We start from the raw sequence: 15,715 nt of genomic DNA on the forward strand, positions 1-15,715 counted from the left end.
GTTTCAATGCTACCTACAAGAGAAAGTCGGTTGTTGCTGCATTTATCGTAGTTATGACAGCTGCGTGGTCTTTTACAGCGAAGCTGTATATTGGTACCCCGGCAAATTTTCTGCGTCCGTGCGTGTACACCGTCGCGTCGACAAAGAAAAATTTTCCTCTGCAGAGCCAGTGTAAAAGAGAGCCTAGTCTTGTAGGTTCATTAGCATAATTGTCAAAAACCTATGATGGATGGTCCATTGTCCGTCCTAGTGCGCTCATCGCAAGCAGCTAGTGGAATGTTTGGTGACCCATTGTTCTCGGCGCGGCGCTCGCTCGCCGCCGCTAGCGTGCGCGCTGCTATAGCAACCGTGTCTGTGTAAAGGCCGTAGTAAACGTACACGTATGTATCGTCCACTGTGTGTTCGTCTATACAGTGAAGTCGGTGTCGCCTAGCGGCCTTATCGCCAGTTGTTCTTGAGCGGTTTCTTGGGGCGGACCCGTATCGTGCAGACAGAAGAGCAGCAATGTGTCCTTCTAGAACGAAGATGGGAGCGACAGCGAGAATGGGCGCGCCGGTAGCGGGAAGCTGCTAAGAGCGATCGTGCGTTCGTCGATGAACCTGGCCCGTCATGTATACCCGCCCACGAACACCCGCAGCGTGCGCGTCAACAACGATGGTTGTGAGCAGAACAGGAAATGTCAGCGCCGGCGGCGGTACACTGTTAAGGGCCGTCGTAGCAACTCCCTAACCGGCGACGATCCACAGCGTGCCCGTGACGAGCCGACGTGCGAACAGAACCGGGAACGTGAGCGCCGGCGGCGGCAAAGAAGCTCTGGCGAGACGCGGGCTTTGATTGCTTATATACAGTCGTGCATATATATAATCTCCTCATTTTAGGAGAAGACATAACAGCTTCGCTGGTCAGAGCGGTAGGGCCGATGAATTTTTTGCATAGGTTCTTTAAAATTGTAATTGCTGAAATAAACCTGAATAATAAAGCTCACGAACCGGCAATTACGCACCGTTCGATTATTGGAATTACACATCGATCCTGTAATTACACATCGCTTGGAAATACACCAGCAATATGGAGTAAAATTTTTCCGAAACTCTCGTGATCATTATAAAAACTTCGCGCAAACTAAAAGTGCATATATCGCGTCTATCCGCCTTAAATAGTGTAACATAGGCAGCTTACAGAACAGCGATATGGTCGATGAAGCATATGCACGAATTTGTAAACTTTTGTGGTAAGCCTTTATAAAATAATTAACGCCCAAAATAAAAATTCTGCTTGCTGTGGACGGCGTTATTTACCTTTCTCTCCGAAAAGCTAAAACAAATTATTGCATTCGGTTCACCGGTTGTCAAGCGAGAGCATTTTTATAGTTTACAAGCCAAGGAATTGTGAAATCAGAGTTGGCCCAAAGCTTGCCTTTTTAAACAGTCCGTAACATGGGTTTTCAACTATTCGCTGTTTATCCCTCGATCTAGGAGTGCAGTGGTCAATATGGGTGAACACACAGTAAAGTGGTTTCTCGGTGCACGTTTTAGCAGGAATTGCAACATGAAATTGTTTCTTCTAAGCCCCTGCCACCGCAAGGGGCCGCCATTTTGGCATGGCTTGCGCAGCGTGAAGAAGTGCGGGGCGACCACTGTGTCGTGTACTCCAAAACATTCCGAAATTACGTGCGTCTCGAGCCGAGAGAGGGCATGCCCAGCGCTACGCGGGTGTTCCAGCAGAAACCACTGTGCGCGGAGAATTTTCAGGGAACTGAGAAACAGCTCCTGATAGCTCCTGTATCCTTTGCATGGCGCATTGTACTCGCAATTACTTCGCTCGCGCGATAACAGCAGCACTAACTTGAGAACGCCTGCAGAAACTATCGGGGCCTCACCGCCGAGACGTATACGAGAAAGAAATCACAAGGTTGTGACCAAAATACGGCAACCATGACGCGCGTCGTGAAGACGGTAGGAGTAGCAGTGGCAGTCTCGATGATGATGGGAAAAGCATGTATATTTACAGTGAGGATGAATGAAGGGTCGAAGGTTGGCTTTGTGGCGCCGGTATGCCATCTGGCTTTTCTGTCGGCCATCCCGCGGCGTTTCTTCAGGTCACTAGCAGTGGAAACACCGCACACAAATAAGTCGTAGGCCTGCGTGGCACTCGCAGCGCAGTCAGAGCGTAAGCTGGAGGAGTGGCTCCACAGGAGCAGCCATTTTCGGCACCACGCACTACAGCATCTATGCGGCGAAGTCGCGTCGCGTCGTTCTTACGAGAACGATCTGAACTGTCCGCCCAACATCGACGGTGAACTGTGACTTGCCCTGGTCTCTGCACAGCGGTCTGGTGAGCCTGATACCTGGTTGCAGCCACACTCGTAGCTCTACGATACGCTTTTTCAGCGGCGGTTCGTACCATGCTGGCGTGTACCGAACAGCTAACACAGGTACACGGACTACATGACACACATTTCACATCCCTTGACTAGTGGCACGGTACGTTGCTGAAGAAGATCATGATAATAATGATGGTTTCCTTGCGTCACATTCTGACAGCCTTTCGAGAAACATGCGCCCGGAATACAACAGAAAAAGAAGGTAAGCGGGAGTGTAGGGACTACGTAAGATCTACGAAGAACCAAGAACAGAAGACATTAGATACACCGACTCAAAGAACAAGAACAGGGCGATCCACGCTGTAAGCGTGGCCAGCGGTAAGGCAGACGAGATAGCTGCGGCCTCGGTAAACACTCCATACATCGACTCCGCGGAAGAAATGGAGATAGCCTGTGTTACCAGGACGGGAAAGCGAGAGGACGAGCATATCACAGTCGTCATGGACTCACAACCAGCATGCAGAAATTACTAAAAGTGCCGCATTCACAAACAAAGCCTGAGAATCCTCGAGAAACTGGACATTTCTCAAGAAATATACCTTGTCTGGGTCCCGGGATACGAGTCCCTGGGGGTCGCTCTAACGGCTCACGCCGCTGCCCGAGATCGCATTCTGCGGGCTATCCCTACAGGGTTCATGAGCCCCGGCAGACCCAGACAAAGGCGTCCCGAAAAAGATACACTGGCATCCTGAACCACTACAGACTGGGTAGGAGCACCTACGCATCCCCGCATTCTAATCTGACCAGAGAAGAGGCGGTGATGTTCCGGAAGCCACAGACTGGCAGAATCCCACACGGCACCCTGCTGCACGCCATGTTCTACGAGCTGCACTTACAATCGGGTCTTTTGCTCTGTGCCAGATACCCTCTACCACATGATATGACAGTGCGGCCACAGCCGATGCGCACCACACATCACCGGACCAACCGTTCGGCAGTGGGAGGCTCAGAAGACAAGTTAGAGCCCAGAAGACCGCCATTGTCAGATAAGCAGGGCCAAGCTATCAGCTCTGGCCCATGACATTCTCGACTAGGGACGCCGCCTACCTCGAATGATTCCACGGTCAGCTCATTTTTACAAATAAAGTTCATTCCTACTCCTCCTTCGAGCATAGAGAGGGTTGTTGCAACCGATGTCCAAATATTTGATATGTTTATTCACCGTGAAGGAGTGAGGGAAAGGGGGGCTGGGCATGACTCGCGGGAAGTTTTAAGCGCACTTGTATATTTACATTTTGTGCAATAAAGATGATGATTCCTGTAGGTAAGATGATCACATTCTAGTTCCCGCTACCGTTTCACCAAGTGTCCGGCCCTTCTTTAACCCTCCATCGTCCTGATCTCCTCACCTTGTGCGAATCCGGCGTCAGGAGATAAATACCAGCCCCGCCAATCCGGAAATTCGAAGCTATTTTCCTCTGAGGAGAGCTTGAACCAAAACACACGCACATCACTATACACGAACAACAAATGAGGGAAGCACAATTACGCCGGCTCTGACGATAACGTGGTAGGTTCGGCTGAGGTCAGGTAAAGGAAAGTTCCCTTGTAAATTTCCCAAGCCCGTCTTGGCCGTTTCTACTGTTTGCGTTAATTATCGCAGTTGGAAATGGCTCTGACGAGTTCGTCGGCTCGTTCAGCATTGTCGCGTTCTCTGTGAGTGACTGGTTTCGCGGGGTAAACGACCGATCACAACAGGGTGTAGAAATTGACAGTGCGAAGAACTTTGCTAGGCAAAAGCGAAACAAAGCACACCCCTATGAGCAGACCGCATGTGTTCCATTATCAGCAGTTCAGAAGTCCAGTATTGGCTGCGAATTGTATAATTACGAAGCTTACTCATCTGAAAAAGGCAGCCTGTAGGTAACCCTAGGCAAGAAATAAGAAAATGTGAGACTTAGAAATACTAAGGGATATAGAGTGAGGTTGACCAGGCTGAGCCTGGTTGGTTACATCACAACAGTAACGGTGAAAGGGAACAAATGGGCTCTAATCTATGCTGTAGAGCTGGTTGGCCAGTGAAGCTGCGGTATTATCTGATCCAATCGACTAATTTGACGTAGCCTTGAACTGGGTCCTGCCAAGCCTGACCACGTTACTGTCGTGCGGATTGACGTTGCTGTTCGTCTCACTGCTCATCGTATTCGCGCTGCTCTTCAGGCGTCATAACTGGTCATGGCTTGCCTTGTTCAGGAACCGCTGCGTCCTGCCTAGCCTGAGTACGACGCCGTTACGCATACTGACGTTGCTTTTCTCATCGCCGCTCATCGTGTTCACGCTGCTCCTCGGGAGCACCAACTGTGTGTGGCCTTTCCATACCGCTATCACGACAGATGCTATTCACAGCCTGCTTGCAGGAGGTATTCAGAAACCTGGATTGGTTGAGTTTTCGGGTGCGGAGACGAAAAAATCCGGGGACCCTAGGCATATAGAGCTTCTTTGTAGAATATCCGAGAACTGTTAGGTAGTTCTTAGGAGTTATGAATGCGAAAGCTATAATGTCCAATTGAACGCCGCTGAGAGGTCCTTCGATTTACGAACTCTACGTGGGCAAGCGAGTGCGTTGAGAGGCTTGGCTCGTTTTCATTTGACCTTACTGAGGGGCACTTGGAAGGCAGGCGAGAGCTTGCGCGCACACGGAATGCGCCGATAACGCAGAGTTGCGACAGCCAGAGCGAGGGTGACACAGCATCGCGGCGATGCCGTCTCCTCTCACAGAACTCCTTGCGCGCTGATGTTCCGTTTCTACCAATGTACTCTGTGGAGGCACGCTCTTGCTGTGCCGTCTCAGCTAATGGGAATTTTGGCTTTTACAGTGGCCGCATGCTGGCTTTTTCAGTCAATGAGCCATTTGGCGCTTTCATATAAACGAAAAAAAAGCGATAAAGATAAAAGGAACCTGAGGACGTTCATATATGAAATGGACAACATTCATTTGGGCTAGATGGCTCATACTTGAATTAGGAAGGAACAGCGCCAAGTAAGACGATCACAAGAGGCAGAACGACACAGGACAAGCGCTCCTTTGTCCTCCCTCTCGTGATCGTCATTCTCCCTCTCGTGATAGTCTTAGTTGGCGCTGTTCCTGCCTAATTCAAGTATGCACCATGTAGCCCAAATGAATGTTGTCCTGAACCATGTTTCGAAAACACAGGGCTCTTTTTTATGTGTTGGCGCTTGTCCTGTGTCGTTCTCCCTCTCGTGATCGTCATGGTTGGCGCTGTTCCTTCCTAATTCATATATGAAATATTCGGTGCAGCCTTTGCGCTGTCCCAATACCTTATGGTACAAATGAACGGTAATTTATTAAATGAAATAAGTGGAGTTATGCTTAATGGCGCATATGGCCAATTACAAGTTGCAAAATATCAACGCTGCTTCTTTATTAATAAATAAGCGTTCAGAAAAGTCAATCGGCATGTTTAGATAATATTGCAGCCTAATTTGTCTTAGAATTTTGAAGACACGAGAGTTGTAAGTATGGCAGGCACTGTACACGTTTATGATAACCTTGCTCAGCTGAAAGAAAATTAATATTTCTTACTTGCTTGCGAATATTGCATCTTACTCAGCAAAATATCACATGAGTGAGTACATGAGGTATTCCAGACCGGACGAAGAGAACATAGCAGGTAAAAATTTCCGTAAACATGTTACTCAATCAGTCTGGCAGTAATAAAAATAACATAAAAAGAACACAGAGAGAAACTATATAACAAGACTGAATCACTGGAACGAGAATGATAACACGATTCAGAGTCACAGCTCTAAGGGCTTCAGGTGCGGTAATGCATAGAGATATTTTGGTGACAGATTCGTTCGCGGACAGTTTACGCTATGGCCCATCAATGGCATTGGAAATCTCGATTGCATGGGCAACGTATAAAAGTCTACTTAAGATCCAAACAGAAAGACGTATAGGTTATGTCTACGTCGGATGCATCTGGTAGAGGGGCTAGTGAACACAAAAGGAGTTTTGACGAGTGCCATTTTATTAATAATATCGTGCTATACAAGTACATAAGGACAAGTGCGTGTACGCAGTGCCAATTGAATGCGACATCTGCTAAGCACCATATATAATTGCGTGTCCGGGCAAGCAATTCCAACAATATGGCACAACCTTGAAAAGGTGGTTGAAAAATAAGGAACATGCCGACCACAAATAAATCTGACGCTTTTAATGCGAACTTAATCAAAATTAGTCACATGAATAGAATAGTATGGTGACTAGACAACTGAAGCGTACTTGAGCAACGGCCTTGTTTGTGATTTATAGGCGGTTAACTTACAACTTTTTGTGGCATGCCGAAAGTCTCTTTCAAGATAAACTGATTTTCTACTAATTCTTTCTACTATTCAGTTGATGTGCTTAGGCTATTTTAGACCATGCATGAATGCCAACCCAGCGTATCAGAGCTAGTCTACTGACGCCAATTTAAACGATTATTGAAGGTAAGTGAACTGTAGTGGTTGCTTTTCGTTTGAAAAATACATTGAAACTGTTTTCTTAAAGTTAATTGACATTTTGCATACACTGCTTCATGCAAAAAGAAAAAGAGATAACTTTGTTTCACTTTGATTGTTCTAGGATATCAGTCAGGCTGGAATAGCGAATAAACAGAGCCATAGAAATATATTTTTTATTTATTAGAGGCGTTCTCAGTTACTTGAATGACGTCATTATTATAGATAATTAGCAACAGTCACCCCAGGTGTGAACCTTGTAATACACCAGAGGTGACAATGACTCCGGTTCACTGAACCTGGCTAAATGCAACTAACTGGTTTCCGGAAGGTAAGTAATCCTTTATCTTTGTGTCATTGCATGCTTACCAAAGCTAATAAGAAGCCCCTTATGACAAACCACGTCAAATGCATTACTGCAGCATCAATCTGCTCTATGAGATTCTGAGGAAGTAGTATTACGTGGGAAATGTGATACCGCAGAAAAGCCTGAAGTGAAGCCATATTGGACTTCTAAGAGGCTGTTATGCTCGCATAGAAATTCAATCAGTTATTTCAGAGTAATATCACCTTACAGTTTACAAGGTGTTGATGGTAAATAAATTGCTCCGTAATTAAACATCGCTCACCGGCTCGTTACCTAGGAAGATGGCCCACTTGGCTAGCTGGTAATCAAAATTGGTGCGAAAAGACCGCAAATGTGACACAAGGACGAGAACGACTTGTCAACTAGCGCTGGCCTCGAACTGACAATTTATTGGTGGCTACACGCGCACAGACTGATATAAAAGCATTGATTGCATGAAAACGTTAACAAACATTAGGGCGGTACTCATCTAAGATGAGTATCCAGGTATGCGAGTAGCCCAAACGAGCCATCTGCGAGGCGCTTACTACAGCCGAGATCCCCTCTCGCGGTTCCCTCGGGACCTACTGCGTCATCTAGCGGCGCCACCCTAAAGTACGCGCATATTTTGTGGCCCAAGTTGGCGTCAAAGAGATCGATTGAAGAGGGCCTCGTACCAAGTGGCATACACCCAGTGGTACACACGCACGGGAACAGTCCACATTTTTGAACTGCACTACCTCCCCGTGACCACTACATTTTTGGGTACATGTACATATAGTTAGATGGCCTTTCTATATGGAGAAAAGAAATGGTCCACCAATGCTAAGTATGCTAATCGCATAAAAAGCCAGTACAATCCTAATCGCCTGCTGCGGTACGGATCTGAGTACTGACAATCATCTCTTGATCATCTGTATACTGTCATATCATTCCCGCACGTTTAATGTCAGGGGTACAACCACTCGGGAGTACTGGAACGCAGAGCCAGAAGATGTTCGTTCCTGCTACGGACATTATCCGCATGCGCGCGAAGACGCTCACTGGAGAATCTGCTTTTTGTCCCGCATAACACGAACCGCAAGACATCGGAAAAGCTGCCCGTAGGGATAAGACACACTGAAAGTGTCGAAGGCTTAGCAGTATCGTCAGCGCTCACTTAGCCGTATACTGTCGCCTTCTCTGGTTCTTGTTTTATTCCAAACTTGTAACAGACTGACAAATGTTTACCCTTTCTTATTGTGCCTGTGCAATACATTCGTGCTCTCCAAACTGTAATCACTGCCATTCTGCGTACGTATCCAGATAAAGTGGTCATACACATGCGAATCTTCACGGATAATGCTTCAAATCATAACTGCAGAAGTAGGGGATTAAACTGGGACACATGAGGGAAGCTCTGAGAAGCATCAATTTATTAGGGCTTCCGTCTATTTTCTTTAAGTAACTCGGCCGAGGTGTCTACATTAAGCGACAATATTATAAATTCAACATTCAAGCCGAGAAATAGTATAAAGGAAGTAAAAAGTTACTCTTTCAAATTGTGAAAAATAATGGCAAATTAGACTCGTAATTTACTTTATTTATGTTGCGCAGTCTATACATGGGCCTTTTTCAGCTCTAGCGCCTAGGCCAGACTATATTTATTATCATAATTTGTACCACCCTACAACCGCAAGCGTACAAGAAACCTCGAAATAGAGGAGTGAGGGTATAGGGGTCTGTACCATTTTACCGATAAGTTGTAGTGGTTTATTTCGCTTGACATGGGGTCGTCAGCCGATTGCCAGTGTTCTTCAGTAAGTTTCTAGACGAATAAAATGAAAGCCTAGTTCTTCAACATGCTTACTAGGTATTAAAAAAAAGTTATCCAAAAGTCTATTGCAGACTATTTCAGATACTGCGAAATGAAAGTAGTGTTCCATCAGTGGTATTCAGTGCGGCCTCTGTTCATTGGAGAGGACAGCATCACTAACGCGTGCGCTGTGTAAACAAGTGCATTCCATACATAGTCGCGAGTGTGACGGCCGGAGCAGGGGAAGAAGTGGCTGGGAAAGGAACAATAGGCAGCACAATCCATTTACGAGGACAAAAGGCCTTCTTTCGGCCGGCGTGCTGAGTCACAAACAATGCGGGACGCAGGGATCCGGCTGAGCTGCGGGAGCAAATAAAGAGCGAAAACGAAATCAACAACAGCGAGAGCTATCGTGCAGGATAACCGGAAAGTGGCAAAAGCAGGTTACTTGGTTAGTGTGAGGGAAGTAGTGGAAAAGTACTAAAATATAGCGAAAAGAAAATACAAAAGCGAACGTGTACAGTCAAGAAACGACTAAAGTCAAGTTGTAATTTGCTACAAGAGCTACCCATTTGACAACGTTCAAGTGGTACCTTACAAAGAAAACAGCAAGAAATAAAACACCCTCAGAACTGGAGGGCGGGAGAGCGTTTTCAAACAGCGGAATGGCAAACTGCGCGGATGTACTCATGGTTCTCGTTCTAATGAAGCATTTGCGCTTTTCTCATTATCTCGTATCCGACGTTTGAGTCAAGTCGTTTATACATGAAGGTAATTCCGCTAAATTTCTATCTTTATTTTTTAAACTTATTTTTCAAATGTGCAATGTTTGCTTGAGTTTGTTTTACTTGTGACGAGTCTACCGATGTATAAAAAGAAATATCACGGGACCAAACAATATTGTTCAAGGGCTTTCACAAAACATACGATGGGGCATACGCATTAATAGCGGCATACGAACGGCCTACAGTATCATTTATACATTCTAAATAAAACCAACAGAAAATGATATGTATAGAGAGAAAATGCACACTAAAGCATGATTTTAACACACGAAACTGCAGCATTCGTTAAATATTACTTGCTCATAAGCGGACATTTATAAGTTTACTGGAACACAGTGACAATACGCTGATGATTCCAGATTGCTTTTATTATCGTTCTTTCAACAGAGATAGGTCTCTATATGTCGCGCCGGCCAGGCCCCAAACCTCTCGTATCGTTTATCCTTGATAAGTACAGAAGTAGTCTGAGGTCTGACTATCATAGCTAGTGTGTATAATAAAGAAGAAACTTATGGCGCTGCGAAGACTGAGTTGTTGGAGAAGAACAGACGAGAGATATTGCATTTAAACGCAATTTGTCGGTGTTTAAAAAGTGAACGTTGCAAATGATCAAGATCATAGATGTTATGCATATTCAAAACTGAAAACCGATTATTTGGGGCATGTGACTGCACACTTGGGCCTGATTCGCTAGGTTCCTTTCTGATAATGCCCTTTCTCCCCCCTCGCCCCCAAATCTTTTCCTTGAAGGCTAACGCATGGAGACGCTGGCACTTTGTGCCACCATTAGGATCGGCGCAGGTCTAAACAAAACGGATTGTGACGTCCCTTCGCAAGAGATTGCTGTCACCGTCATACGATAGTCGTTCCCGTCGTCTTGCCGTAGCTGTCGTGTTCACAGACGCTCGCCTTACTCAAAGATGTTAGTCCATCTCGCAACGTTTTGCAGAACCCCAAACCAACATTTGCTCTGCTTCTCTACCTGCTATGACGCCCTGCACCTTCTACTGAAATATTCTTTTATAGAGCAAAACAATCGCCATGCATAAAAACTTACAAGTGAAACTACGTGCTCTAAAACAGCCCATTGTCCGACCCACTGATAATTCGCTCAACATTTGGGGAATGGGATATTTTATTAGTCAATGCAACATTGTTCGCCATTGTTATTCAGAGTAGTCCTGAATTCCATACTTTTGCTCGATGGAGCCGCGGTAAACGCTGTCTGTTGGAACTCTGAGCTATTGGTCAAAATTTCCATTGTTACTGTTCTTGTGTGGAAAATGAACCACTTTACCGAAAGCAGGCAATTGTTTCGAAAAACGTTATTGGCTGCGATGCATATCTACATTTGACGCACGAGAAAAACGGCAATATACGAAGTTCTTTGAACAATGACATGGATTGCGTATACAAGTTCTGGAAGGTAATTAAACGCAGAATTAAATTCAGTTAGGCGCATAATGTATAATGCTTTCCTAGGTGCGTATAGTAGGTCCAAATATGTTTTCGTAGTAGACATCCATGATTCGCCAGCATTTGGCCAAAAGACAAAAAAATACACGATTGATCAATTATTTTAAGAACACAAATACGAAGAGCATTCCCTTGTTCTAATCGGTGCGATGAGAGAGAATGTAAGTTTAGAGCACATGATTGTTATGTGTAATTTTCATTGTATAAGACAATCTAGTGTAACACCCAGATACTCAATAGACTGTATGCCTGTTCAAGTGTGCTTCCCTTCAAGTTATGTGTAACTAAGCCATAATCGAGAAATTGTAATTAGAAAGAAAAAAAAACATAATCGACTATTACGATACTTCCTGATGCGAAACTTGAGCAAATCTGTTTAGGCGTTTTGAATTCCCGACATATTCAGGCAAACAATTGAATATGAACGGCAGGGTGCTCTAAGCGGCGACGCTCAGCTTCTCTTCTGGAAGGTCGTCAAGCAACAGCGGCGGACGAAGCACTTCTATCGGTTGCGTCGCTCATTGTTCAGAAAGACAGAGTGAACACGGGAGTACGGGGCCTGGGTGGCGCGCATTCTCCAGCGGCGGCGGCGCAGGCGAAGTAGCGCATGCGCAGGGGGTCCGAAGTCTGCCTCAGAGCTTTGTTTCCATATATGGTATCGGCGTACATGCTCGCCGCATGCCTTAGTAATGATGTCATCGGCAACCGGGTGACGGCACACGCTACTATGGCGCCATCTCGTAATGGGTCTCCACCGTGGACTGCATGTTGTGCGGCACTCCGACTGCCTACTCACCCTTTCGCCATGCTCTCCTCCTCCGCATTCCTCCTCATGTTGTGCTCTGCCATGCCCCTCCACTTCCCTCCTTGCGCTCTCTTCGCTATCGCCGTCTTTGTTCCTCTGCTGGGCTCCGCTTTCGCTCCTTTGTTTTTATTTTTCGGTTGCCGAGCACGTCTCGTGCGGCACTCTGCTTTCATCCTCTCGCTTTCGCGATACTCTCATCCTCCGCTTTCCTCTTCATGTTTCCGCTGTACACTCCTCCTCCGCTTCCCACCAAGCGTTCTTTTTGCTGCACTCCGCGAGTCTTTTATTTTCCTTGTCCATAAAGTTTTCTACTACTACTACTACTACTGCTACTACTACTAGTACTCCACGTTCGCTCTCTATCTTCAGCCTTCAGTGGGCCCGCTCGTTGTGTCGGTTAGGCAGACGCCGAGGCGGACGCTCAACGCAGGAACGGGTGCCCAAAAGCTGCGCTCTAAAATCTGTATATTTTTGTATTTTTTGTTTGACGTTAATTTGTTTCTTCGAAACTGCTATGGTGACGCACTTGATTGCTTTGCTACAGCGACACTTTATAACAAAAGATAGGCCGTTATTAGAGGGCCCTCTTTGTAATTAGCGTGAACCAAGCTTAAATGGTGTGCGCTGTTAGGGTTGGCGTCTGACACCACGTGGCGACAGGTCATTCACCCGACCTTCTCTGAACAAGAGCCCACGTGCACCGGAGGGGTCATGCACCCGACCTTCCCTGCACCGGAGCCCACGTGCACCGGAGGGGTCATTCACCCGACCTTCTCTGAACAAGAGCCCACGTCCACCGGAGGGGTCATTCACCCGACCTTGCCTGCACCGGAGGGGTCGTTCACCCGACCGGATTCGTCGCTGAGAGGATCGACCTGTCCTTCCCGTGTTTGGTATTGCAGCGGAGGGGCCCTCTCTCCGTGCCTGTCACGTGTCATCGATGGAAGCAAGATCCCGCCCACACTTGTAGAGAGCTATTTAAGGGGCTCCGAAATGTACTTTGATATACTTCTTACTTGAGACTTCATACGTCATGCTTTTCTTATTTTCTTTCAACTACCTTTGAATAAGCAGTGCAAGTTTCGCACTAGCAAATCGTCTCGCCCCTGCTTGGTCGCCATGATCTACCGGATGCCTGCAGCCCGCCGACAACTCCACGCTACCCAATAAGTAATGTCGGTCGAGCTTCGATAGGCAGGCGTCGCTACTTCTCGGCAGCAGTACGGTACGCTACCGTGTAGTACGCAACAAACTGGCTGGCAGCGATTGGGATACGGAATCCTGGAGACCCCAACTTGGACGACAACTACGAGATCGTAGCCTCTTCGTCCCGGCAACAACGTTCGGAAAGAAGGTGTCCGGATCATGACTGCATATGGTGAGTGCACGGCTTTTCTTCACTGAGATATCACTTGGCTTTTAGTATTTTTTGGAAAGTACATAGCAGAGATTTTTCTTTAAACCGTTGACGGAAGTTTGAGTACGTCAAGGTTGTATAGAGTGAAGGTTTAGCAGCACTAAGGGCAGCCATGAATTTGAAGGCGCTAAAGAAGCCGGGATTGTTGAGCTTGGCCAAAGAGTTGGGCCTCCAAATTGCCGAATCAAAGAGAAAGCCGGACAGCATTGAGGCGATCGAAGCGACCGGGGCAGACGACGAAGAACAGACGGACTGCCTCGAGAGCATTAAAGGAAAATGAGAAGAGCGTAAGCGCCTCGAGGAAGAGGAAAAAGAGGAGCGCGAGCGGGCTGCACGTGAGGGAAAAGAAGAGCGCGAGCAGGCAGCACGTGAGGCCAGAGAAGAGCGAGCCGCACGTGAGGCCAAAGAAGAGCGCGACCTCGAAATGAAGCGCCTAGAGATTGAGCTATTGAAAGCACAAAATTCTGAAAGACCTAGCACAGAGGCACGCGAGAATGAACGCAGAATGACAGACTTGATGGCACCCTACGCAGTAAGAGGGGACATAGGTCTTTTTCTGGTGCAGTTTGAGCGCACGTGTGAAAAGGCAAAATTCGCTAGAAAAGAGTGGCCGCAACGCTTGCTTACGCTAGTGCCACGTGAGGTAGCTGATATTATCGCCCGCATGGGGAAAGAAGAAGCAGAGGACTTCGATGAAGTCAAAGCGACCCTGCTTAAAAAGTATAGATTATCAGCGGAAGCATTCAGGCGAAAGTTCAGGGAAGTCGAGAAGACCAAGAGTGAATCATATTCAGATTCTGCGTACACCTTGGAGGTAAACCTGAAGGAATGGCTCAGAGAAGAGGGTGCACTCGGCGATGCCGAAAAGACAATGCAGTGCGTTGCTTTAGAACAGTTCTACCGCCGGCTGCCAGTAAACATCAAGTATTGGGTTCAGGATAGGCCAGGCGTAGACACTGTTTCGAGAGCGGCCGATCTCGCTGAGGAGTACGTAACTCGCTGTGCGGACGAAAGCAGCGAAGCTCCTAAGGAGAAGATGAATAAATGCAGACCCGACAAGCCAAAACGATGGTCAAAGTCGAGTCGGTATAAAACAAAGGAAAGATCAGATTCAGTGAAAAGCAGTGAGGAGGAAGGGGAGGGAGAAAAGGAGTCACCCGAACAGAGGGCAGAAAGGCAAAAGAAAAGGGCTTTCGAGGCCAAGAAACCAATAGTTTGCTACAACTGCCAGCAAACGGGCCATATCTCCGTGGGATGCAAAAATCCCAAACTAGTGTTGATGTCACTAAGTAGTAACGCAGAGAATCTGAACTTGCTCGAACCGTACATTCGAGACTTCGTGGTAAACGGCAAACCGTGTATAGAGTGCTTCGCGACTGGGCAGCCACAATGGACGTAGTGCATCCGTCGTACGTAGAGGCAGGCCAGTTCACGGGGGAATGTGCTTCGATAAGGCAAGCCGTAGAGGCCTCCAGTGTTTGTCTCCCGGTGGCCAAAATTCGTATTGAAGGCCCTTTCGGAGTACTGGACACTGAAGCCGCCGTCTCGGCACATCTTACGCCACAGTATCCGTATTTGTTTTCTAACCAATCAGAGGATTTGCTACGACGCAGGGGAATCGGGTTTAGTGAAGGGATAGTGCAAGCCTTAACTCGTTCCAAGGCACGGGAGCTCGCGGCCAAGGCAGCGTACGAGTGTCCAGTAATGGAGGAAACAGGTTTGAAGGAGGATTCGTCCACCAGTACCGAACCGGAAAGCCCTGTAGGGGATGAGGCGGAAAGTACGCCAGCTAATGAAAAAACCAGGAAAGCAGCGGAGCCTGAAATGTCGCGAGAAGCAGAGTGCAGCAAGTTATTGAACGTAAGCCCTGCCACAATGATCGCTGGGCAGGAAATGCGTAAGGCACAAAGCAAGGCTAAGCGTTACTATGACAGGACGGCTCGCACGCGATGCTTTGAAGTGGGGGAAAAGGTAATGATCCTGAAACCCTCGTTGAAAAACAAACTAGAGGTTCAATGGGAAGGGCCGGTTTAACATAATTCAGAAATTATCTGAAACAAACTACTTAATCACGGTACCGGGAAAACGAAGGACACCACAAGTGTACCATAGCAATCTACTTAAACCCTACAGGCAGAGGGAAGCCATTGTGAACATGTCCCTTAACCAACCTGAGAAAATGCCTGTCGACTTTCCAGAGTTACCAGCAGTAACGGAGACAAAAGACATTGACGAGACCAT

This window comes from Dermacentor variabilis, chromosome 5, assembly GCF_050947875.1.
Source record: "Dermacentor variabilis isolate Ectoservices chromosome 5, ASM5094787v1, whole genome shotgun sequence".
NCBI lineage: Eukaryota > Metazoa > Arthropoda > Arachnida > Ixodida > Ixodidae > Dermacentor > Dermacentor variabilis.